Source organism: Thunnus thynnus, unplaced genomic scaffold, assembly GCF_963924715.1.
Source record: "Thunnus thynnus unplaced genomic scaffold, fThuThy2.1 SCAFFOLD_41, whole genome shotgun sequence".
Classification (NCBI taxonomy): Eukaryota; Metazoa; Chordata; class Actinopteri; order Scombriformes; family Scombridae; genus Thunnus; species Thunnus thynnus.
Window position 1 is genome coordinate 143665 of NW_027095882.1, and position 27865 is coordinate 171529.

At 45.6% G+C, this 27865-nt stretch overlaps 2 long non-coding RNA genes across 2 annotated transcripts; one reads left to right on the forward strand and one right to left on the reverse strand.

Annotated features, from left to right (window-relative positions):
* Positions 1–1607: 1607 nt before the first annotated feature.
* On the forward strand, positions 1608–21636 carry LOC137178742 (uncharacterized). The gene is made up of 2 exons (XR_010927191.1): positions 1608–4396; positions 21290–21636. It is a non-coding gene; the product is annotated as an uncharacterized lncRNA (long non-coding RNA).
* Positions 8232–27685, reverse strand: LOC137178744 (uncharacterized). The gene is made up of 2 exons (XR_010927193.1): positions 27300–27685; positions 8232–10101 (listed from the first exon to the last, which is right to left on the reverse strand). It is a non-coding gene; the product is annotated as an uncharacterized lncRNA (long non-coding RNA).
* Between the last annotated feature and the right edge of the window lie 180 nt (positions 27686–27865).

Consider the following 27865-nt stretch of genomic DNA (forward strand, 5'->3'; position numbering starts at 1 on the left):
CGCCGGCTTTACTCTGATCACTAGACTTGGGGATCAAGGTGGTTCGGCTCTGTTTGAGGCAACTCGGCAACCGTCCGAGGCCGTCCAACGCCATCAGGACCAGGCGCACTCGCCTGGTCCATCTTCCGAAGTGCCTGTAGCGCCTCAGCCGTGAGATGGGAGGGCATAGGGACGAGTTGTCCGCCTCCGGCAAGGAGGCGAACTAACCAAGGCCCACGAAACTGTCGTCTCTCTCCCATATCCCCTTGTATGTCTCAGTGACCAGTCTGGGATCAATACGGCAGACCGTTTGTTCCCTGCCATCGAGCACCAACCTCGCAGCAGAGCTTCTGTTGCTCCGATACAGCGTCTGCAAGTTCTTGTATCGGAGCCTCTTGTTCATTTTGAGGCGTTTTTGACGATCCGACCAGGTCTTCCTTCCCGTACTCACGATTCGAGCGTGGCCCCGAATCCGCGAGTACTTTCCTCAGATAACGGTTGGTTGCCTTGCAGGAGGAGGTCAGTGGTGACACGCCATCAGCACTGTTCACCTGCAAGGTCTTTGCAAGGTGCTCCTTGACCAGGGCCACCGGGGCTCTGAGAGGCAGCTCCTCACTGAGGTCCGGCAACTTCCCTAAGGCAACCGCTGTGGGGGACTTATCCACAGTTTTTCTCCTCAGCCTCCTGAGGCTCCTCCATTTTCGCTGTATCTGGGCCTTCGTGTAGTGGGGGAGGGCCGAAACCGCTGCCTCGAGGAACCCAGATTTTCCGCCGAGGTCGCTATGCACGCGTTCCAGGGTTGCCAGTTCGGCCTGGGTCCACCCACTGTCGGTTGCCGTCTTAGCCTTCCGCTCTCTTGCCTTGCTGACATACAAGCCCAGGTGTTTCCTCCTCTGATGGGCCAAGGGGCTCCTCTGTGAGGAGAAAGATTTAGGGCATGTATTGCAGGCAAACCCCGTGATGGTACCCGCTCCGGATTGGGTTGCCCCACACTTCGCTGCGTGGCACGTCGCTCGGTGTGGGGTCTTGTGAGTACCAGCACACTTGCCGCAGATGAAAAGAATCACCCTTGGTTTGTGTGCTTTCCTCAAGTGAGTCTGGGCGGCCCTCACCGAGCCCAGACTGGCAGCGCACAACCTGCACGGTTGGACTAGCCATGGCACCCGGAGGCCCACCATGACTGTCGATGGAAGACCCCTGCTAGCCCGCTTGGGTTTCCATCCCTTCTCCGTGCTTAGGAAGATCATGCCTGCTCTTTTCCCAGCCGGGAAAAGAGCCCTCGCTCCAGATGGTACCTTCTTTCTTTTAGGAGTCCCAGCCGGGCTCTCCTCCTCCTTCCTCTTGAGTAATAGCCTGCTCCTGGCAACTACTCCACTCGCCCTAGATGTGGACCACATCTTTCCTTCTATGACAGCAGGTGACCTGTCCTATCACAGTCGGTTAGAGGGGTCAGTTGGCTTAATCGCTTCTCGTCGCTTGGATCGCAGTTAAGAGTGGCGGATCCTTCTCCCTAGCCCACTCAGAGCTCTCAAAAGCAAACGGACAGCAGCCAAAGTTATCAGAACGAGCAACATTAACTTAACTGGTTCATCCATTCATACTTGGTGGGGTCAGAACGACCCTGCCTGGTACCCCTGCCATTAACCAAAATTCGAGCATCTTCACCATTTTAAATGTTCCACAAGGATACTCCATCCTCCTCCTCCTCCTCCCGTCTCTTTAGCTGCTCCTCCCTCCTCATCCACCCATCTCTTTAGCGACTTCTCTGGGGAACACCCCCAGCTCCAGGAGTGATGTTCAAACAAGGAAATGTGCATCATGTAGCAGGTGGATGTGACTCCCCTCATTGAGACCTGCTGATAGATGTAACAGCGGAGCAGAAGAGAGAGACTGAGATAGTGATGTAACAGACATGCGTGCTGGTATTTGACATGTTTTTTGGGGGGGGTTTCTTCCCGAATACAAATAATTTTTAAAATATTTATATGAAACAAATTTTAGTTAAAAAAAAAAACACTATACGTGCTTTGCTGACTAAATGATTTGTATTCGGGCACAACCCTAATCTCTACTCTCTTCTGGGCTCATTTCTTTAGGAGCTACTACACAATCTTGTTAAGATGCTCCAGATGCTCACTGACACACAAACAGGATTGTTCCTCCTCCTGCTTTAACTTCTTTATCACCTGGCTGCTATGAAATCTCTCTAAAGTTTGTTTTTCTTTTTGCATAAAGTTTGTAAGCCCATTTTTTATCCAAGGCTTTTTATTATAACCACGTTTATGTTAACATGGTGTTGTTGGACAATGTTTATCATACAATGATAAGTCATATATTTATCATATTTCATATTAATCATATATTGCAAACACAGATAAATAGTCGCTTAATGTTGCACAAATGGAGGTTTTTCTACTGGGCTTGGTGATCAATGGGTATAGCCCTCTTCTATATAATGCATCCAGAAAATCTGATGTTTTATGTTTAGATACATTTAGGAGGTCAATATTAAATAAATCTCCACAGATTGCAGATGTTTTATTTATATTAATTCTTTCAAACTATCTTAAAATGTTTCTACATGTGACCCCGATGTTCTGTATACACAAGTATATTCCTCATCCCTCTTGCTTCAATTCCCATGGTTATGCATTCCATTAAATCATCAATTACAGTTGTCATATATTCGACTGGTTTGCATCTCAAGTCACTGTCCACATACTGGGCCACACCCCCTCCCCTGTTGTTGGTTCTATTGATATAAAGAAGCTCAAAACCGTCAATATGGAAATCAATACCTTTTTTTGATTTAACCATGTCTCAGATAAGGCTATTGAATTGAATTTAAGTTTAAATATATTCAAATTTTCATTGATCTTAGTGAAGTTTGCATAAAGACTTCTACAGTTGACACACTGCTGACCGACGTCTGTGTGCAGCCTTCCTTCTTGTTGCTAGCCTTGAGTCAGGTGGTATGTATTGAGACAGTATGTCCCAATGACCCGGCTGATAGCGTGCAATGACCAATTGGACAGCGCGTGCTACCCCGCTGATAGTGCCGATTAGACAAATTCAATCATCTCTCTTAAATCAGAAGTAAGAAGAAACTTTGGAAATAAGTGAAGATCTAAGGCAGGGGAACTGGTATCATTAATATTAATGTGTGCCCTCCAGTCTGTTGGTCAGTTGTACCACCATGGATAATCCCAGAACCTGAAGTCAATCTATGCATACTGAATAATAACAAAAGATAGAAATCAGGAGATATAGTCAAGGAAGTGAAGTCTCATCTGCAACAAGGATGGAGTTCATATTTACAGAATACAGATGGATCAAAGGATCCAGAGAGCGGGAAAGTGGCATTTGGAGTAATTAAGAATTCAAAACAGACATATCAGATGTCAGTATTCACAGCAGACATGTTGACAATATTAATGTGCGCTTTGGTGGATAAAGAACAATAAACCAGACAACTCAGTCATATGTAGTGATTCAGCTGCAGCTTTAACTACAATAAGAGAAATCAAATCCAAGTTCAGACCTGATATATTGGCTGAGATTTATCAAACATTATACTGTACCAGAACATAGACTATAGTTTATGTCATTTCACTATTCTGTCTGGTTCATGGATGATGTAATTCCTGTCCTATAAATACATTAATGTAGTGATCTATGTAGAAAACTTCAGGTATTTAACAGGTGCTGCACTAAGGCATCAGAGGCCACAAACTTTTAATAATTCCCAAAAATATAAAACACACTGGCATGTGGCATGAATCCCTCAGCGCCCCCGAACCCCCCATTACGTCATTTGGGAATTCCCATTGACATGAGTATGGGATTTCTTTCTTTTTTCAGTCCCTTAGTCTCTCTAACCAGTTGAGACGAGGGTAACTACACAGATTCTTCCGCTTCAGTCTTTCATAACAAAAATATGAAAATTGCCTAAATTTTGTAGTAATGGAAACTGGATTTTTCTTGTTCAAAAACCCATAAAAGGGAAAAAAACACAGAATGATAGTTTAGGGACAACAGTAAACGGTGAATGGCTGTATTTGTATTTTTAAAATGTTGTTACATACATCAATAACTTTAAAAAGCTCCGTTTTTCATTTTTAGACTTTAGTTTCAGAATAAGGAAATCGATTTGAGACGAAGGTACAAGGATTCTTTCATCCAGTGCAATAATTACTCACTTCAAATGAGGAAGCTGTTCAGACACATGGGCGCAGCTGGAGAAACAGTTTTTACTCTGTGGACTTTACTTATGGAATATTGTACAGTTTTGGACTATATAGCCTAACAAAACATATATCGCTGTCTAAAGGAACATCAATAGCAAACAGTAGAGGGCAGAGATACGCTATTTTAGCATCTAGTCTAATTCAAAGAAGAAAAAGAAAACAGACACTTTGTATCCTCTGCATCACACAAACAGTTATTGCATTTTTGATAAACTCATATTGTATAACCTTGAACATGTAACATCTGTGCTCATTATGTTTGACACTGGATCAGAGTAGGGAGTAGCATCATCCTGGACATGCTACAGTTCTTTTATAATTAGTCTGATAGCTTTGATGACATCCAGCACTGTAACCCCACTCACATTCTGATATGTTTACCAGACTCCTTGTCTATAAAAGGTATGTGCAGTCTGCAATTACCCTCTGTTGTGACTGTATGCTGATCAGGAAAGAGTCCAGACAGGTTTAGTAGAAACCTGGAGCTGCACTGATGAGTCCACCTTAAAGAGAGTTCACTGTTATCACAATAGTGTGTGGAAGAATTATTACTGGGTTATAATATTGTGTGAAGTAAGACTCAGAAAACACGCATAGAAAACGTAGATATTTTCTCTGTTCTGATCACCTTTTTGGGTTTACTAACATTGATTAGTTTTCTGATATTCTTAACGGGTGTACTTTGGAGATTAGTTGAAGACATAACTTAAATCTTTTACTACATTTTTTTTGTCTTTTAATCTGCCAAAATGGGCAGTGTTAACAGTAGAAATCATCAAACAAAGGATAGATATGATGATGTGGACCTGTCCGCTCCAAAAATAAACTACATGAGAGTGAACTATAGTGATTCATCTGTGAAACAAATAAACATTTGGATTACTGAATCTAGCTTTCCGAGCACAGAAAGTTTCAGTATCGGACAGCTAAATCAGCTGAGAGAAAGACTGCAGGAGAAGGAAAAAGAGACTGAGAATAAAAAAGGCAAAAGTAAGTTCATAACAGATTGGAAAGCTTTTAGTTTATAGATGAAAGAAGCACAAAACAGGGACAGGAGACCACAGGCAGGGATAGGTAGGATCATATCTGTGTCTCAGTGTGTCAAAATGCAGGATTCTGAACTCGACTGGGTGCCGCCCAGGAGACGCATCAACCCGCCACAACAACAAGATGAACAGCAGCCCAAGCTCGTCAGACGCCTTATCCACGGCCAAGAGCACCACCGCCACATAACTCTGACTGTCCTCCATCTCCGGTTCCCCTCATCTACCCTGATACATCTGTCTTACCAGGACAAAGCTGCCTCTCCTTCTCATACCAGGTCTGGTCTGGTATTCAAAGGATCTCAAAATCCATCCATCGTCTCTATGAATCCATTCATCACCCTCCCATCTCCAGTGAGAACTGACACAGAGGGAAACATGCACCGGATCCTGAATCTCCCCATGATGGAGGTAGCAGGTGCAGATGGACATGCGATGTTAATCCACAGACCATGGACTATGGAGGACGTTAAACAGGCAATGACTCACCTTTCATCACCATCAGATGGAGGAATCTGAACTGAGACGGCTCCTGGTGGTAAAGATGGGCAGTAACTGGGCCAAGATCTCAGCAGGATATCCAGAGAGTGATGTGAGACTGGCTGACCCCGATGGCGCATAATGACAGCACAGCCTATAGAGTTCACATCACAGATCTCTGTGAGCGCATCGAAGCAGCTTTCCCTGTGAGTCCGGACATGAGCTAAACATCCTCACGTAAACAAGAAGATGATGAAAATGTTTGCAACTATCTCACTGGTCTGACAGAAGTTCACAACACACACAGCAGCCTGACACCTCCAGCTGACCTGAATAATAATGCTGTTACAGCATGGGAAGCACATTTGAGAAACAGCTTCCTAAATGGACTGAAACCTGATATTTCCAACATGGTGAAACATATATGCATCACCTGGGACTCAGGCAAATTAAGCCTCATGGAAGCACATGCTGTCCTCAAAGAAAGCCAGAAGAGGAAAGGAGAAAAGAAAGAGAAAGATCTCCACATGGCTGCATTGACTATGTTCCAAGGACATGCCAGAGGGCGCGGACACGGCCGCAGCAGAGGTGGACTTAGAGGGGGCCGTGGAGGACGACGCACGACTGATCCAGATGCTTGTTTTCACTGTGGCGAGAGAGGACACCGGGCCAAAGAAAAATCCAACTTACAAGCACAAGGCCGATCGACTCGGGGCGGCAGCCCGGGAGGGGGAGGAACCGGCACCTTTGACCACACTGACGCACGATGAGAGACAACCTACACATCAGATGGGTGATTGCACCACACACACACACACACACACACACATACACATACATGTATGCACACACTGATTGATGATGCCAAAGCTCAGTTAGAGAAGAAGCAGGAAACACACAGCCTGTAGACACATATGCTAAATACTTAACTGAAGCTAATGCAGACATGCCGACACACACACTCCTTGTACATGGTAAGCATGTAACATTTCTTGTTGATCTGGTGCAACACACTCTGTTATTAGACACGTTTTCAACACCTCTAAAGATAAGAGGAAGATACGTGAAGTCTGTAGGGGCGTCAGGTGACACAGTTCTGGAAAAATCCATTATCATGCTCTGACGATGTTACAGGCAAATTGAAGCTTTCATTTTTGCTGTCAAACTGTTGCCCAATCAATCTAATGGGACGAGTTGTGATGTGTTTATTGGGTATTTGTCTTGTTTCGACATCAAAAGGGGTTACTGTTATTCGAACAAGTGAACTTGAGTTCTCTGACACTCACATATTTGTGAAATACAGCCCTGACACGCTGCTTTATGTGTATGAATGGAAGCTCTGCACATCAGCTGTGACTTCCGTAAACACTGCTCTTGTTGATAACGCGTGCTCACATTCAACACAGACTACATGCAACCACAAGATCTACACTGCACTGCACACATACATGAAGGGAGAGATGCAGAGTTTGAGAAAAGATGGTTCAAAGAAGGTTGCCTGAGAGAAAAGCTAACGTTAAGTTCTATGTTTGGGAATAAACACAGATGTGCTCTTTCAGTGACTTTGCCTGAACAAACAAAGCCAAAGCAGATTGATGAATCTTCACTATAGTTCCCTTTCAGTGATTCAGGGTCGGATTCTCTGTTTGAGGTTCCTGACTCATACCCACACATGTCACTTGCCAAACACAGGGAAGGAAAATGGCAGGATTTGGATCCATGGGTGAGACAATGTGAAAATGTTCAATCTGATCGTTATGTTCAGTATAATCCTGTTTTTGAAGGATTATTGATAGGTAAAAATGACCAAATAGACTGAGGTTGGTTGAAGTCAAGCGTCTCTTTAATCCAAACCAAACATGTTGTAGACACGGAGAGTCCGCAGAGTCTCCGTGGAGAATTCTGACAAGACAAAGGAAAGACACTAGTATATATTGACGGTCTTGATGCCCTGGGGAGGCACCTTTAGTTGTTTACAGATTCCTTCTAACAGACCTAGACAAAGCTTTAGAGAGCTCTCCCTTCCACATGATGTCCATATAACTATCATAGTGTTCCCCTCAAGGCCCTGCCGCCAAATATATACATACATATGACCATACCTACTTAACTAATACATGGATCATTTTCCCTGTTTATACTTTGTGAAACAAATGAATAAAATCAAAAACATAGAAAAATGTATCGTGAAAACTAAACGTGTAATTGATTAGGATATTCGTAATACAGGATACAATCAAATCAACATTAAAATCATCATGAATGAACATAGATATAAGAGTGGATTTTAAAATGATTACATGGTTACATGATAAAAGATTACAATCATAGTGAAATCAATCAACATCAACTATGCCTAAGTCAGTAATTAATTGCTAATGATTAATAATGATTAATAATTTTGACAATATCGGTTATACCATCATAATTGATGAAAATGATCAAAATACATCACATTAGTAAGTTACAACATTTCCATCACTTCTCACGATTTTCAATATTAACGTCATAAAGAATCCTTCTTTTGTAACATTACATCACAGATCCAAAAGTAGGAGTTGTTCTTGATATCTTGCTTCCTGGTGCATGACCACAGCTACAGACTTCTTTACCAGTGCCTTGATAATGGGAATGATGCAACAAACACTTACAAAGATCAGAATCAAAAATGGAGCGACTGGAGCCAACAATTTTAAACAAACAGCGTACCATGGACCAGTTACGAACCAGGACCTGTCAAATTTTGAGTCATGATCAACAGCATCACGCAATGAGGTCAGATTAGCAATAGCCTGCTGAATGACTCCTCCCTCATCATCATTAGCAGGGATGTATGTGCAGCATGAGGCACCTACGAGAGCACACACACCTCCAGTGGCTGCAGTGAGTTGATCCAGCACAATGCGGTTCTGAAGGGCAACGGCCCTGAGGCCTCTCAACTCCTCCCGTTCAGCCTGCCACATAACCAGCGTAGTGTTTACGAACCCAGAGAACCTGTAGTTCATAGTTTCCATCCTCAGCATTACTTTACCCACTCCAAGAGACGGGAAGAGTGACAGCATGACTTTTTCACCAGTGGACCACAACTTATGGTCTTCTGGAACATTAGAGCCCCAGACAGGATCATGCTGCTGACTTACATCTCTCCTCATACGCTGCTCACCCGGAAGTTCACCAGGGTGGGGCATAGCTGAAACAATGAAGGAATGATCAGTCGGCTCCACAGCCGCACAGCGACCCACCCAGCCAGGAGGAAGTTGAGCATACATGTAGTACTCACAGAGAAACATTACATCAGTCTGTGGATATGTCCCAAGGACGTCTGGAACGGTGAAGTAAGGTGCACACGCACTGCCCATCACTACCTGAGAATAATTTAGAGATGCTCTGCCAATATTCAAGGTACAAGGACTCGAAATAGTAGAGCAGAAAAGTTTTGGGATCTTTCCTACTCTGATGGAGGAGGACTCAGACAGAACTAATTTTTGAGCAAAATAATCAAATTTAATTTCGGGTCTCAAATGGACCGGCCCAAACAAGGGTTCACTCCCGACACTGAGAATCTTAAACCTAGAAAACTTTCGACCTGAGGAAGGCTGCAGGGCTGGTAACACATTTCCAGTTGTCCTAAAAACTGTTTGATTTAAAACCGTTGAGTCAACACTAGAAACCAAGATATCAGGAAACAAACTCTTTAAGTCTTTAACAGGTCTGGGGACAACATGGGGGTTGTTTGTAGCAATCGGCATATGGCTGCACACATAGCAATTAGAGCGGTTCTTGGATTCAGCAACATACTTGGCATAAGAATACCAAAAGTTAAGTGTGTACATGGTGGAGTGTGATTTCCTTGCAGAGATCATTCCCAGCCAGACATCCTGAGCGTGGCTGATGGCATCATCTTCCATAGACCGGGCCCCTCTGAGCAATGATAGATAAGGACGAATAGTAGGGAAGAACCATATGCAGATTGGTATCATCAAAACAGTCACACAGAGCAAAACAATCATCACTCTTTCACACAGTAACCAATAATACCACCACTGTAGGAAGGATATGGTTGTTGGAGTCTCCTGTGCTGGTGATGGAGGTTGTCTGTTCCTCTGGGACGCCATGACTTCAATATTTCCCCAAGTCCACCAGGTGGCAGCAGTAGCTCGAAAGCCTTTCAACTCCTAAATCCTCAGGGCCCACTTTGAAAAAACACCGAAATCTTCACCGGTTTGAGACGACACCGCACCTCTATCTGCACGGCGCCCCCTGTGTAGCCGGACTTACAGGTCACCTGAGGAGTGGCTGAGAAGGCAGTATGGACCCACTACTCACTCACCGGGGTGAGTACTGGGTCAAGTCTGGAGGAGTAGAAAGCAACAGGTCTTAATTTATCCCCATACTCCTGTAACAGGACAGATGTCATAAAACCATTTTTGCAATCCACTGTTTGTATGAAATCCTTTTTCAAGTACAGATGAAGAAGCTATCAACTGCTTTAACTTTGTGAAAGCCTGCTCGCCCTCCTCAGTCCACACCACTTTATCTGAAGCAGCCATTGCTTTACCATAAATCATATTCTGTAGTGGTTGTGCAATTTCGGCATACCCATAATCCATAACCTGCAGAAGTTGCAAGTACCAAGAAAAGACATCATCTCTCGCTTTGTTGTAGGCTGTGGTAACTGCAGAATAGTTGTTTTTCTCTGCTCATCCAACACACGGCCTTCAGGAGTTAGCGTGTAGCCTAAATATTTCACCTCCTGACTCCACAGCTGGAGTTTAGACTTAGAGACTTTAACACCAGCTGCAGCTAGATATCTCAACAAGGCCAAAGTCATGTTTTTACACTTTTGCTGCGAGCTAGAAGTCACAAGAATATCATCAACATAAGTCAAAATCTGAGACTCCTCCTCAGGAGGTTCAAAAAGGTCAATACATTTTTTAATTTCTTGTGAAAAGATAGTAGGGCTATCTTGAAACCCTTGAGGAAGTCTTGAATACGTCAATCGTCTGTGTTTAAACGTAAACGCAAACCAAAACTGTGACTCAGGGCTCAAAGGAATGGTAACAAATGCGTTCGTCTGATCACTGAGTACCAGACATTAGTGGGTTTTATGTTATTCAGAAGAGTGTAGGGATCTGGTACGTTTGGAGCTCGTGGAACTACAGCTCGGTTCACAGCTTGTAAATCATTTACTCACCGCCACCCGGAAGTAGCTTTTTTCACAGGCAGAATTGGTGTGTTGCAGGGTGAGTCAGGACAATCAACTAAAACCCCTTGTTTTATCAAACTGTCTATCACTTCTGAAATACCTTCCTCAGCTTCCGGCTTCAAAGGATATTGTTTGACAAACGGTCTATAAGAGCTTTTAGGTTTAATGGTAACAGGTGTGGCAGTACGTAACAACCCGATATCACCATCTTTCCCTGTACTCCAAAGTTCAGAAGGTAACTCTTTTAGCTCTTTTTCCTGCTCCTCTGTCAGCAAACACACTTTGTCCTGCAATGATCACAAAGAGGGCTGCAAATGAGTTGTGGCTGCTCCCACTGTTACCCAATTCAGCGCCTTCTTGTACAGACTGTGTCTCTGGTGGAAAAACACTCCGTTCCCCCCTGACTCATGCTGCACCCAACCTTTTAAGGCCTTCTCTTGCCCCGTCCACCGCCTTGACCTCCGCCCCGCCCAATGTCCGCAGCTGGCATGGGACTTCTGCATTCTCTGGCGATGTGGCCCCTTTTCCCACAGCGATAGCAAATAATTTCCTTCCTACGGGACTCAGAAGAGAAAAAGCAACCGTCACTACTTTTTTATGTTTCTTGTCTCTATTTTCCAGGACTTTTTCAGCGTGTTTAGCATGTGCGAGAATAACCCTTCTCTGCTCTCCTTCCCATCCGACCAAATGTTTTTTTATCCAATTTGCAATCTGTGGTTTTAAACCCCTCAGAAGGCAGGATGTTAGCTGCGCCTCGTAGCGTGGATTAACATTCTCTCTGATTCGCGGCTCCAGCCCACTGTGTATATTAAACACTTCCGTGAGCCTGGCAGCATATTGTGCTACTGTCTCTTTCTCCTCTTGTACCACAGTATCAATTTCAGCCCAATCATTTCTCCGGCCAAATGTTTCCCGAAGAGTCTCTGCCATTTGGTTCAGCTGTGGACCGAGCCCGAGCGTTCTATCTCGGTCCCACAGGAGCGGCTCACCGTTTTACCCCATAGGTCTCCAATCAACATTTACAGTCGCCCAATCAGTAGTCAAACTTTGCATGAGACAGTTAGTCATTTCTTCCCCTTTAGCCTATAGCTATTATACAGCCCATACATTTTATCGATGTATGCTTGCACATCTTTACGTGGATGAGGAATCCCATCTACTGCCTTTCTCACGTCCTCCTTTGTCCAATTACAGAAGACCCAACAGAATCAGGTTGCCCTTCCCCTTGTCTGGGATTCGGCAGTTCAATCAGTGGCGCTACTAAATCGGACAGTTTTTTCTGTGACAGGTCACAATGTTGTCTGGTTCTGCTTGATATCGGAGGGTCTGTTACAGACCTCTCCTCCCCACTTAATTTGGTCAGATCAGGATAGAGAGATGATGCTTTTTGAGATGCAGGGCTATCCAGGCTCAATCTGTTTATACCCTCTGTGATTCCACTTATCTGTTCCCAAGCTGCGGCTCCTTCCTGGTACGGTGGCGGGGTGCGCTGTGTGGTCGGAGGCGAGGATGACGCGAGGCCGGGGATCAGAGCGGTGTACTGTACCTGTTTAACAACAACAGAGTGCAAGACAACAGAGCTTGCCACAGCATTAGTTCCATCATCATCTTGTTGTTTTACTTGGGCCATAGACAAAAGTTTCTTTCGTCTTCTGCACTCACTCCTTTTCTTTGCCTGTTCTAGCCACAAGTATGCCTGTAACAGCCCTTCCTTCCTTTTTCTCTCGTTTTTCATCCCCTTTGCACGCCTTGGTTATTTCTTCACACAGTTTTTTACAGTCGTCTGCATACAGTCCCCCTTTAAACTTATATTTCTTCTTCCATTTGTCAAGGTACTGCACGCTCTCTTCATTCATCGTGTACATAAATTTTGCATCCCCCGTCCACCCATTTTTGGGGGTTTTGCTTTGATTTGTACCCATACTTCACCCCTTTTTTTTCTGACTTTATCTCACTATTTTCCCTTAACAGCCAACCAGTTTGTATGGAATTCACCCGAGCAACTGGTCCAATCAGTGAAATGTAGACTTTTGTTGTCACCGTTAGGTTTCCAGTCTCCAGACAATTTGTTGACACCGTAAGGTTACCCTTGTCTGGTTATTTCACTGAGACACTGTTAATAACTACCTTCTATACCAAGATCCCAACCTACGTTTGATATAAAAGAGAAATTTTGTAGTTTTTTTTTTTGTTTTAATTTTATTTTTTATTTGTTTTTTGTTGTTTCTTTTTGGGTTTTTTTTGTTTGTTTTGTTTTAATGTAAGCTACTACTTATTCCCCCCCCCCCCCTCCCCCCCCTTTTTTTTTTTTTTTTTTTTTTATATATTTTATATATGTCTTTTTAGATTGACACTCTTCACACTTCTAACCTAGGTAGACACACCTATTCTCCCTCCACTCTCCCAAGGGTTGCCAGTCTTATACAGCCGTTCAAAATCACCACTAAACTCTCTCCCACATAGCTTGAGGCTGGGCTTACAGATTCAGGCCTTTCACACAACTCAATTGTTGATTAAAGAGACAAACTTCTCACCTCACAAAGGAATCCGTGGGGCTCCCGACCCTCTCCAGCCCACAAGCGCCTTTATCTCTGAACGTAGCAGGAAAAGGATTTTGTAACCTATGTCGTGCACTCTACTCCGCTCCGGCTTGGAAAGAGGGCCGAGAAGCACATCCAGGAATCCGGCTCGAAGGACCAAATGATAGGTAAAAATTACCAAATAGACTGAGGTTGGTTGAAGTCAAGCGTCTCTTTAATTCAAACCAAACATATGTTGTAGACACGGAGAGTCCGCAGAGTCTCCGTGGAGAATTCTGACAAGACAAAGGAAAGACACTAGTATATATTGACGGCCTTGATGCCCTGGGAGGCACCTCTAGTTGTTTACCTGAGTTGTTTACCTTGTGCCCCTGAGCTCAATCGTACATGGGCGAGGCCTGCAGGCACACAGTAAGGTGACATGGACTGCTGAAGCAGAAAAAGCATTTGTTGACTTGAAACTTGCTCTTCAAACGACTCCGACTCTTGGATTACCTGATCCAAGTCGACCTTTCACGCAGACTGTTGACGAAAAGGGAGGATACATGACTTCAGTGCTGCTCCAGGACCATGGAGGCAGACAGACACCTGTAGCTTACTTTTCCTCTAAACTTGACCCTGTAGCTGCAGAACTTCCTACATGTCTGAGAGCTGTCTGAGACATAGTGGGGTATTCTGACCTGACTTTGCTTGTTCCACATGCTGTTTCACTGATTTTGCTCAAACAGAAAACATTTCATCTTTCTGCAGCAAGATGGCTCCGTTACAACACTGTGTTGCTTGAAATGCCTAACATCACTGTGAAAAGATGCAATGTTTTAATCCTGCAACTCTTCTCCCCACAGAAGGTGACGGAGGAGAACACAACTGTGTTGCCACAATAACTGAAGTTTGCTCCCCCAGTCCAGATTTGCAAGAAACACCTTTGCAAAATCCTGATGTTGAACTGTTCATGGATGGATCAGCATCACGCAATCCTGACACAATCAATCAATCAAGTTGGTTTCTCTGTGGTAACTGCACATGACACTCATTGCTAAACCACTTCCTGCTTCACTGTCTGCACAGGCAGCAGAGTTAACATCTGTCATCGAAGAATGTAAACTGACAAAGGACAAAAAAGTGAATATCTATACAGACAGTAGATATGCTTTTGGCATTGTGCATGATTTTGGCACAATTTGGAAACCTATTGCACACCACACTCTTGTGTCACAACTGCTGGATGCTGTTCTACTCCCAAAACAGGTTGCTGTGTGTAAATGTGAAGCTCAACAGGGTCTTCTTTCCCCGCTGATTCTGCCAAGCCCGTTCCCTTGGCTGTGGTTTCGCTAGATAGTAGGAAGGGACAGTGGGAATCTCGTACATCCATTCATGCGCGTCACTAATTAGATGACGAGGCATTTGGCTAACTAAAGAGAGATGTAATTGGCCCCCGCCGTTTAACCCACGCTTTATAGAATTTCTTCACATTGACATTCATAGCTGGGCGGGACTGCACCCCCAGGTTCTGTTAGGAGCTTGGGGTATCCGTTGTTCCGACCCTATGGACGCCTCACGGCTGGCCCTTCGGAGACTTCTCTTAGACCGTGAGGGAACCGGCGTCACCATAGAACATGGCTACCCGGCCCATCTCCATTTCGTAGTGTTTACCGTCTTACGTCGACGTGGACCCGCTAATCATCCACGCGTCATCCATAGTGTACGACGGCTCCCGCGAATAGGAACGGCCCATCAGTCCCATGCGCTACTCCGAGCATTCAGAGGCTGTTCTACCGTCTGGCCAAGATCTTGAATATTTTGCACGTATCTACCGTCTGCAGGAGCGCCCTTTTGCTGAGGATGGCAGCGACTTTGGTGGCCCTTGACTTCCGCATGCCCATCAGCTCAAGTACTCTGAAGTTCCCTTGGTGCCATTTCCCTCTAGCTCTGAGAGGGAACCCGGCCACCTCGACGGTCTTTACCCCTGGGTAAAGACGCGTCACCGCCCCTTTGAACTTCATGTACTTGTCCACCTTCCGTTTCTCCGCGTCTGGTAGTGTACAAGGTGACTTTTCGAAACAGATAGTCACATCAATGATCAAGGCAACCTGGTCCCGGATCATGATGAGGTCCGGCACTCCCCGTGTACCGTCTCCAGACTGAAGTCTCTTTTCCCTCATCACGCGCCAGCCTAAGTCTTCACCCTCCTTTTGGAGGAACACGCACACCTTGTTGTGGCTGGCCATGCGGTTCCTCTTGAGCTCCGCACAGTTCCCAATGATATGCTGTATGGTCTCCTTTTCCTGTTGGCAAAGCCGGCACTGTTGCGACTCCTTGGGCCCCCTTCCTCTCCACAGCAGCGAAAGAGTAGGGAGTGTGTTCGTACGGAGTTGCAGTGCCATGATCAATTCTGACTGTGTAAGCCGATGCTTTTCGGGATCCCGGGTCCAGCCGTTGGAGATCTTGTCGCTCTTGAACACAACCGTTCCCACGCCCTGCTTGGTCAACCCGCACCACCTATCGAACGCAACCGATCTCCAGGCTGACGTGCTCGCCCTGCTGACGTCAATCTGGTCCAGGTCCGGCCTACTGGTCTTGTCCGGTCTGCCCCCATCCCACAGCACCTGCCGCCAGAGCTGCCATATCCGGGTCGCTGGGATGGAGGCTCTGGAGATCGTCCTGGTGCAGTCATCTGTCGAGTTATATAGAGACAACAGTCTCCTTAGCTGGATTGCCGGGATCTGGGCAGCCAATCTCATGATTCCAAGTCCTCCGTCCACACATCTGCTGTACAGCAGCCCGTCGGTGGTGAATGGCTCCAGGTGGAGCCACTTCTTCACCTGTGTCCGAATGTCCCTGTCACACTCGTCCAATGCTGTTTGGGAGGCCGAGCCGTGGTCCGCGACGTACACTATCCGTGGAATAGCGTACGTTCTCAGTAGCTCGACCTTCTGAGATGGTTTCAGGGGGGCCTTGGATATCTTGGCCGTCATGTCTTTTATTGTTTCTCTCAGTGGGGGTTTCAGGATCCCTTTCCAGGGATTTATCTGGACGCCCAGATACTTGGCCGATTCCTGTTCCCCCACCATGTGGATGGGCATTCCCGAGAGTGACCAAGCATCGCAGTTGTTGACTGTGTATCGCCTTGGGCCGTCGCTCCCAATAAGGAATCCATGACACTTGGTGGGATTGGCTCTCAGGCCCGTGAGATCCGAGAACCTGTCCAGGATTTCCAAGTTCTTAGACATACCCTCCCACGAGTCACTCAAAATTGCCAGGTCGTCCGCGAACGCCAGTGAGGTGATGGCGGTGCCCCCAACACTGAACCCCACCCCCAGCCTCTCCAACATGTGGAGAAGTGGGTCGAGGGCCAGGTTGAAGAGCAGAGGAGACATCGGATCGCCTTGCTTCACACCCACCTTGATCCCGGTCTTCCTGGTGTCGCTGTAAGCAGTTTTTATTGTCGAGAAGCAATTCCTGTAGGAGTCTTGGATGAGACCTCTAATCAACTCATCCACTCCACGTCTCTCAAGCACCTCGGCAATATGCTTGTGGGACACAGTGTCAAATGCCTTGGTCAGATTGACGAACACTACTGCTAACGTTTTCCTCTGGGACTTACTCACCCGGATAAGTCCGTCGAGGATGGCCAGGTTCTCGGAGCAGCCTGGCGCTTCTGTGAAGCCCCGCTGGCGAGGGTGGATGGCGCAGGCCTCGGTCAGTCTCACAGTTAAGACTCTTGAGAACGCTCTCAAGACTACCGAGCCGATCGTAATCGGGCGCCAGTTGTTGATGTCGCCGGCTCTACTCTGATCGCTAGACTTGGGGATCAGGGTGGTTCGGCTCTGTTTCAGGCACCTCGGCAACCGCCCGCTGTACAGTATGGCGTTGAACAGGTCCGCCAGCTTCTCGCCCTTCTTGTCCCACATAAGTAGGACGTTACGTCCAACGCCATCGGGACCAGGCGCACTCGCCTGGTCCATCTTTCGAAGCGCCTGTAGAGCCTCAGCCGGTGAGATGGGAGGGCATAGGGACGAGTTGTTCGCCTCCGGCAAGGAGGCGAACTGACCAAGACTAAGGAAGCTGTCGTCCCTCTCCCATATCCCCTTGTATGTCTCAGTGACCAGTTTGGGATCAATACGACAAGTCGTTTGTTCCCTGCCATCGAGCACCAACCTCGCAGCAGAGCTTCTGTTGCTCCGATACAGCGTCTGCATGTTCTTGTATCGGAGCCTCTTGTCCTTTTTGAGGCGTTTTTGACGATCCGACCAGGTCTTCATTCCCGTACTCACGATCGGAGCGTGGCCCCGAGTCCGCAGTCTCGCGAGTACTTTCCTCAGATAGTCGTTAATTGCCTTGCAGGAGGAGGTCAGTGGTGACACGCCATCAGCACTGTTCACCTGCAAGGTCTTTGTGAGGTGCTCCTTGACCAGGGCCACTGGGGCTCTGGGAGGTAGCTCCTCACTGAGGTCCGGCAGCTCTACTAAGGCAACCGCTGCGGGGGACTTGTCCGCAGTTTTACTCCTCAGCCTCCTGAGGCTCCTCCATTTCCGCTGTATCTGGGCCTTCGTGTAGTGGGGGAGGGCCAGAACCGCTGCCTCGAGGAACCCAGATTTTCCGCCGAGGTCGCTATGCACGCCTTCCAGGGTTGCCAGTTCGGCCTGGGTCCACCCACCATTGGTTGCCTTAACTGTCCTCGCACCCACCTTGCTGACATACAAGCCCAGGTGTTTCCTCCTCTGATGGGCTGTGAGGCCCCTCTGTGAGGAGAAAGATTTAGGGCAAGTATCGCAGGCGAAACCCGTGATGGTACCCGCTCTGGATCGGGTTGCCCCACACTTCGCTGCGTGACACGCCGCTCGGTGTGGGGTCTTATGAGTACCGGCACACTTGCCGCAGATGAAAAGAATCACCCTTGGCTTGTGTGCTTTCCTCAGGTGGGTCTGGGCGGCCCTCACCGAGCCCAGACTGGCGGCGCACAACCTGCACGGTTGGACTAGCCATGGCACCCGGAGGCCCACCATGACTGTCGATGGAAGACCCCTGCTAGCCCGCTTGGGTTTCCATCCCTTCTCCGTGCTCAGGAAGATCATTCCCGCTCTCTTCCCAGCCGGGAAGAGAGCCCTTCTCGCAACCGATGGTACCCTTCTTGTAGGAGTCCCAGCCGGGTCCTCCTCCCTCTTCCGTCTGAGTAGTAGCCTACTCCGGACTACTACTCCGCTCGCCTTGTCTGCGCTACCAGGAGCCGCCCCTTCTCCAGCCTCACGTGCCGTCGGCCGACGGACACGTACACGGTCACGCCTCGGGGTTGACCACATCCTTCTTTCTATGACAGCAGGCGACCTGTCCTATCACGGTCAGTCAGATGCGTCAGTTGGCTTTTGCTTGTCTTAGCTTCGATCGCAGTTAAAAGTGGCGGGTCTTACACCCTGGCCCACTCAGAACTCTTTCAAAAGCAGACGGACAGCAGCCAAAGTTATCAGAACGAGCAAGATTAACTTAACTCGTTCATCCATTCATGCTTAAGGCGAGGTCAGGACGACCCTGCCTGGTACCCCTGCCGTTGCCAAAAATCTGAGCGTCAGCACTTAGATACTCAATTTTATGGGCAGGGGCCACATCGGTGCAGACACCCTGGTGTCTTTCCGACGTTAGTTGTTCCCATTGTTCGATCCTTCCCACTGTTCCTTCTTTCCTCAATACCGACATCGTTGCTACACGCTACGATCTTTATTTGTTCCCAAGTTTGATTGTTCATCCATAAGTTTATTAGGGACAGACTATGCTGATCCCATAGTGGATGCCCGTTGGTGCGCCCATCCGTGCTTCCTGGGTTACCCTCTTCGCCGTACTCTCCACGAGTACGTTGCCGGCGGGACCACGAGGAGGTGAGGGGTCACTATGATGCTACCATGGCCAGAGCAGCTCTTACCCAAGGAGATACTCCTTGCCGGGTCATGGTTCTCTTCGTCTCCAGGGCTGCGGGTGGCCCCCAGGCCATCACACATCCTAGGAGACCAGCGAAAGCAGCAATCACTCACCGCTAGGCCTTTAAGAGAGTCATAGTTACTCCCGCCGTTTACCTGCGCTTCATTGAATTTCTTCACTTTGACATTCAGAGCACTGGGCAGAAATCACATCGCGTCAACACCCTACGTGGGCCTTCGCGATGCTTTGTTTTAATTAAACAGTCGGATTCCCCTGGTCCGCACCAGTTCTAAGTCAGCTGCTAGGCGCCAGCCGAGGCGACCCGCCAGTACCCGCGTGAACGGGGCCCAATGGGCGCCGTAGCTGGGGAGATTCACGAGAAGGGCCCGGCGTGCGTCCAGAGTCGCCGCCGCCGACCGCCGTACCCGATCCCCCCCAGCCGACCCGCCTTCCACACGGCGGCGGACACCGCCCCCCGAAAACCCCCGCCCGGTGACGCGCGCCGCACACCGCGCTTCCAGCAGGGGCGAGAGGGGGGCGAGAACTCCAGCAGAGAGCTGATCAGACTGAGAAGACTCAGTGGACAAACAGTGGATGTGTTTTCAAAGACGGGTACGGTACGGCCCCAATGACAAACCATGTCTGCCAAAGTATTTGTTTCCTCACTATGCAAAGTTGAGTCATGGGTTGGACCATGCCTCAAGAGGAGGGATGATGGATACTATTTCACAACACTGGTTCACAAAGACTTTTACTAACTATGCCCCAAAATTTAGTCAATCATGTGTTATCTGTGCCACGAACAATATTGGCAGAAGTATTCAAACACCACAAGGTGCACACCCTTCACCAGATAAACCATTTGATCAGTTACAGATGGATTTCATTGAACTAACACCAAGTGAAGGAAAGAAATATTGTCTGGTAATTGTTGACATGTTTTCCAAATGGATTGAAGTTTTTTCCTTCAGCAAATCAAGTGAAAGAAGCAGTACCAACTCCAGCCAAAGGACCCCTTCATGGCCGGCAGCCTTTTGACTGGATAGTGATGAAAGGCTTGGCGCTCTAAGCGGTGGACGGGCCCATTCCAGGTGCTGTTGACCACACAGACGGCAGTAAAGGTCGCTGAAAGAGTCACCTGGATCCATGCCAACCAATGCAAAACAGTTCCACCTCCACCAGAGACATCAACAACAGAGTAAGTCACCACAGCGCGATTGAGGACTCTACGAGAGTGTAGGCGGATCGCTGCTCTCAGGTGACCAACACAAAGACATCCACTCACAGACCAGGAAGAGAAGTAGAAGTGACAGTATCGGCATACTGTCCGACAAGAGCAGGCCGAGCTCCAACTAAGTGACGTGAATCTTAGTGTCACCATCGTGGGATCTACGATGGAACCCGAACGATGACCATGGAATCCATTCAGACGTCCTGGACGGTGTGGTTTGCTTGGTTCAATGTGTTTGTATTTTGTGGCTGTTGTTTGATCCCGTGTATCAGAGGTTTGATTGTCCACACGGTTGACAAATCTGTCTCTCATCAAATGACTCAGCGAACTATTCCTGATTGGATTCCACCACACCATGATGTTTCTGATCTTGATGAAGTCTCTGACTGTTAAGTTACAATAAGAAAAGTTGCTAACATTTATTATGGGATGCTTACATCCACAAAAACAGTATCTTACTTTCCTACAGTGATATTTTATGACGTAATGTTTTAAATCTTGATTGAGGTAACATTAGATTTTTTTTTTTTTTTTTTTATCACTCCGTTATGTTTTCTTATGTTACCATATGTAAGGATGATTGTTTACTATGAAGGTAAAATCTAATTTTTCCTTAATGAGTGATAAAATGTGATGAAAAGATGTAAATGTAGTGGAAAAACCACACTTTGTATCCTCTGCATCACACAAACAGTTATTGTATTTTTGATAAACTCATATTGTATAACCTTGAACATGTAACATCTGTGCTCATTATGTTTGACACTGGATCAGAGTAGGGAGTAGCATCATCCTGGACATGCTACAGTTCTTTTATAATTAGTTTGATAGCTTTGATGACATCCAGCACTGCACCCCACTCACATTCTGATATGTTTACCAGACTCCTTGTCTATAAAAGGTATGTGCACTTAATAACCGATATCAGTCTGCAGTTACGCTCTGTTGTGACTGTATGCTGATCCCTTGCAAGGTTTTTCATTAAAGGACAAAAAGACAACTTGGTCTTTGTCGGCTTTTTATTTTCAGATTTCCATCACAAGACGTAGGTAAAAGTCACATCCACGCATTTTCACATCTGTGGTAGAAGAAGGTAGTATTCATGGATGTATAATAAAAGCTTTAGTGATATAATAAGAGCTGGTTAGGGCACTGCCACTCAGCCTTGCAGCCAATTTGTCACAGTGGCCACTCGCGGTATTGCAGCGAAAAATCCCCCTGCAGCCCAAAAGCATTTTCTCCATAGACCACCACTGTAAAAGAGACATCTGTAAAATTGTTGACAGGACACCTCGAACTGTAAACAACGTCAATTATGACTATTTCTATTATGAACTTTTGATCCATGGAGGTATTATGTTTGTAAAACTTTCCTCGAGCGGAGAAAAGCGATTTAAACAACCGTGACGTCATCACAATGTAAAGTCTACGGGCCGAGCAGGAGCTCGCGGGCGGGGCCAGTGGAGGAAACACCACTGCACATATTCAGTGAGCCGCACAACACGGAAGCAAACCTGAAAGCTAGAAACTTTTTTTGGTGTGTATGGGCCAGTACTTGTTTTAAGTTATGTCATGGTAAATTTCAATGCCTTGTCGCTCCTCCCTGGTCTTTTAAGTGTTGGAATCAGATCGTATCAGACGTAACTGTTAGTGCCACTTTCTTAAGATAATGATGATTATTGGATTTGCGTTAAGTTAGTCCAGTAAACAAGCTCAATAATGGCAATCCAGACCACTTTGTGATAAAATTTAAACATATTTCTTGCGCTGACCAACATTAGTATGGGGTTTTAAATTGTAGTCCAGGTAAATACCATTATTTTGAGCCATATTGAGTCTGTGTAGGCTCAACACAGATCTCTGCCACCACAGGTAAATGTTAATTTTTGTTTTATCTTGAGTCACTATCAAGGTGTAGTCCAGGAAAAACTAGCAGATAGTACAAATAGGCAAGCCCCCCATGAGGTCCAGCTCAATCTGCACTAGATATGGTACAGCATGGAAAACTATAGCCTACATATAATATTGCTGATTTTCATGCTTATATCACAAAGTCAGACCTGCCAACCCTGGACGAGTTTTTTGAGTACCACTTCCGCGACCTAGATGCGTCAGACACAAATCACTGCTGTTCGAACAATGAATTATTGTACATAATTTGCAAACATACACATAACATGTGTACATCATGTGCACACATGCAGCAAGGGGGGGGGGCAATTTTATATGCCAATAAAACAATTTGCTTGAGTGGTGAAAAGGCTGCTTCTTTAAAGACATCTAGCATATACATAATGTCTCTAAACAAAGAAGAGCTTATTTTAGCCATGGAGTGGATCAAATGTGTCATTTTACCAACAAAGTGGAATTCAGATTTATAGTATTGTTCTTTTGCGTCAACAGATTTATGTTCTCATCAAAAACAGACAACATATCACATGATTTACACGTGTTTCCTGTGTATTTTCTTAGTGTACAGAAATATATTAAGTAGCACAAAGCTTATAATGTGATACAGGTTCAGATCAGTGCTGAATACTAGAAAGACAACACTAAAAACATTCACAGATCTAAAAGTGTAGGTTCACATCAGAAAGTATTAATGCATGTATCAACTTAATGACTTAAGTCAATGACTTACACACTCTGATCTATATGCATCACATACAAAATATAGTCTATAAAGCTGATATGTTAACACTAGGGGTGTTAACATGAACACAAAACTCACGGTTTGGATCGTATCATGGATTTGAGTCACGGATCGGATCATTATTAGGATCAGCGTTTTCCATTTATTCTGTAACACACTTACAGCCAGAAACAGCAAGGAACTTTTGCCCATGGTCTTAAATGAAAACAACATTTAAGATGTCCAATGTCTAAATGAAATAAAGTAAAATAAATATAAAATATTTAAAGCTTAGATATTGCAATATGAGGCATGAAACCTTCCTCTTTTAAACAGTGAATGAAACAGCCTCTGTCCACGTCATCAAAACTTGATGATAAACATTCACCGCTAACATCAGTTAGCAGCTAGATGCTAATTAGCTGCTCAGCTGCAGCACATTAAACAGCAGGTAAACAACTCGAATGTCACAACGGACCTGTTACATGCTGGTTTGATTGTTGCTCTTCAAAATCCCTGTTAACGTTAACGACACGCTGTCTGTCTATGACTTGTACTTACAGCAGTTTGTTTACTTTGTCTCTAAAATGTCTACTTTAACTGAGACATTAAATTTTGCAATTAATCCGCAGTTCATATGCCTGCCGAACTGTGGGGGGCAATACGTACGGATCACGGATCAACTACAATCTGTTACACCACTAGTAAACACTTGTTATTCTAGTTACTTTAAGCTTATTACTCAATATACGGCTCAGCTTAAAAACGAACTAAAGAAACTGTCAGAAGCAGCAGCCAGACCTCCTGCACACTAATCATACAACATCAACAGGTGACTGAACAACCACTCAATTAAAAAGACAGCTCACTGTAACTTCAACAAGCAAACTAACGTTACCCACAACACATTATATGATCTCTGCTGCATTCTTGTTAAGGAGATAAAAAACACAAAAAAGCCACACAGACACATTTAACCATCAGAGATGAAATTAGCGACCAAAGAGACAGAGAGAGAGAAGCTGTATCTGTCTCACGTTATCTGATGTCTTCTTCTTTCTATCATGGAGATGAAGTATTCATGTCATTACGTCCATTTGTAGCTGTTGGTCATCTTGTTTGTTAGTTAACAGAACTTTGTGGCTGCTGGTTAACCAGTCTGATATCATTAGCAACAATGACAAACACGCTAACTCTGCTGGTTGTTTCTCCGGTTGCTTCTCTCCCCAGCCTCCCGTCAGCGTCCTGCTGCTGCTGCGCTGCCCAGTCCAGATAATTTCTCCCGTTAGCTTAACGACAGTCCTTAACAGTCCTTCCATGGATGTATAAAGAGTTCTTCAGGCTGCTACAACAAGCTAACTGTTGCGTTGGCTAACGCAAGGAGCTATCTACTGCTGCTATTCTGCCTTACAGTGGAGAGAATTGAAGATGAAATCTGGAAACTATCACTGGACCAACTTGATGTCAATATTGCATTCTGGTTGTTGATTGGTTAGAGAGGACGTCGTCCCTTGGAGCGAAATTTTACGTGTCATGGCCAATCACAGATTAGCATGAAAAAAAATGAAATACATTAAGTCCAATATAAGAGATGCAGAGGACAGCAAGCACCCGTCCTCCTCTGTCCCCCACTCCACCTCCACCAAAATTCAGTAGTCTTACCCACATCTAAAGCAATCGAAGGATAAGTTTGTGACCATTGCTGTCCCCGTTATCTGTTTTCAACACCACCTGTATAATATTTAGACTAGGTCCCTAAAATGAATGGAAGTGAATGAGGAGCCTGACACCTGGGAGAAATGGTGGTGTTGAGGGCAGACAACAAGGACAGCAGTGATCACTAGTTTACTTGTGGATGCATTTTGATAGAGGTAAGACTGCTGAATTTTGACAGGTTTTACTAAAATGAAATATCCATGTAAGGACATTAATCAGTTCTTCCTCGGCCCATGTCCAACCTTTCTACAAAGTTTTGTGGTGTTACGTGAAATCCGTTCGGAAGTTACGCCTTTTAGTGATTGGTCAGGGTTACAGCGCCCCCATTTGGTGGATGATTGTGGAAATTTAATCAATTCTCAGTTGACCTACAATGAACCTTCTACAAAGCTTTGTGCAAATCCAGCCACAATGCTAACACACGGACAGACGGCTACACCCATTACTATATACAACAGAGATAAAACAGCGTAGTAGGCTGATCAGTCTCTAGATGAAGACCAACCGTGCAGTTGTATATGTGTTCTGTAGTCACTTTAACCTTGTTTTCCATTTTCATTACAGGCACATTGACTCCAATCATAAACTGATCACCTGGAGATTTGTTTTCCATGGATGCATTGATGGCTACAGTTGTTTATTTGGAATGTTGCACAAACAAGCGTGCTTCAACTGTTCTTTCTTTATTCTGCAATGGTGTATCTCAGTTTGGTTTGCCACTCAGAATCAGAGGGGACAGAGTGGGAGAAAATGTAGATGTGGCAAGGTTTATGATTGAGAACAGGGGTGCGGACCGGGGGAGTTATATAGCTGCTAGAAGTGTTCATAATCAACGGATTGAGAGGCTGTGGGCGGGTGGCAATAGAGTTGTCTCTGACTTCTACTGACAACTATTTCAGTACATGGAGAGTGTAGGAATTCTTGATTCAAATAATGAAGCGCAAGTCTGAGCATTACATTATGTTTATCTCGGAAGAATCCAGCAATCTTGCCTAGAGTTTGTCAGACAGTGGAATCACCACCAATTGAGAACTGAGCAACACATTGGCATGAGCAGTGGTGTTTTTAAAAAATTGGAGGGGCAACAACTACTTCAATAGATAGGCGACATACCAGGAAAACTACAGTACTTGCTCTTGCTACTGATGTGTTTTTAACATGTTATGGGTCCATGCATGGCTCCACAAAACACTTTTAACAACAAAGTGGCTTCTAGCAGGTCCTGTACACATAAACAGAGGAAGAGAGAGAGAGTGAATGAGAGAGAGAGAAATTACACAAGTTACATCACCACTGTCACAAGCCTAAATTACACAACACGTAGTTCCCACCAAGCAATCTGATTGGTCAACTAGACATTTACAACAGCACACCTGGCCGTGTTCAAATGAAAAAAGCCTTATCACTAAAAATATTATGTGTGGCTTTGCTAGTGTCTTTGGTTTGTTTTGTTTTGTTTTGTGGGGGATCTGCGGTGAAAACCCGGAGTGGAGTTTTGAGTTGTCTTTCTTTAATGTTTGTGAAAGTGGATTGAACTGAACTGATTAGGGGTTGTGGGGAAAACAAAACGGACCCTTTACCGGGTGATTGAACTCTGAGACTGAGACGAGTTACACACAGAAAAACCTGAACCCTTCCTCACTCTTCATCATTATCTGGCTCCCCCACACACAGCTAAACTTAACCATTTTCCCTTCAGTTGAGAGTTTATCTCAGCTTCCACTCCAGCATCCTCCATCAGCTGTGCCGGTGCTGTGGCGCTACTAGCTTAAAAATATATGTGAAGTTTGTGGACGTCGTAGCTAAATCTGTCCATGGAAAAATATTTTTCTCAACTAATATCTTAGTTACAACGAGATTGAGCTAGCAAAGCAGTTTTGTGTTTATATGTGTTGTATTTATTCAGTTTGGGAAAAGCCACGATCTCTAGAAAGCATTAGCTGAAGTTGGCTGGTTGACTCACGACAGTGATGCGTTCAGGAACGAGGCGCCTGAACGCATCACTGAAGCACAACCTCTCTGTAATATTGATTCATTAATAATGCGATATTATATCGTCATAAGCCGACACAGCCAAGCTCAGAACAAATCAGCCTACATGGCCATGAACGAACAGCAAAGAGCTCGACACTACAACGAAGTGCAAAGACAACTTTTTAAGGATACTAATCTATTCTGTGACAACAACTTTATGACAACAACCTCAGTAGATAAGCACGGACACACTGACACTCGTCACCATCTACATCAATCGATCCAGCACAACAATATGGCCAATGCACGGACCAGAACCACCAAAATGTACTTTCACTTACCAGCTGACGGCTCAGAAAAGGGCAGCATGGCGGTTTTTCCTCCCGCGGTTAATTTAACCAGCAGTTTGAGTGATGACAGTACTCCGTGGCTGGTGGGCTCCGAGGCGCTTTAAATCCAGTTTCTCCTCCAAATAAAGGGTTTGTACCCTGTGCTTGATAATGAAATCCACTTAATTTTTTCAAGTTTGCTAGCGTTGGAGGAAAGTCTCCCCTCTTTTGCCGACTGTAAATTTCAAGCTCGCGCTGTAGCCTCACTGCAGCGTCATTTAAAATATTTCAAATGACGCTGCTGCGGGGCGGCGGGCTGTCTGCCCCACATGTCGTCACATCTACATCTACATTGAACACATGAACACTCATATTTTCCCACGTACAACACACATTGCATTGTGAGCATAGATGTATTATAAGAGCTGTTATTATACATCCATGATTGAGAGAGAGGGGCTAGTCCCACATTCACGCCGGCCACCGTAGGCCCGCTGCGGACGTGAATCAGGAAAACGCAGTCTGAAGCAGCAAGACAGGGAACAACTGAAAATGAACTAAAATCATAACACTAATTA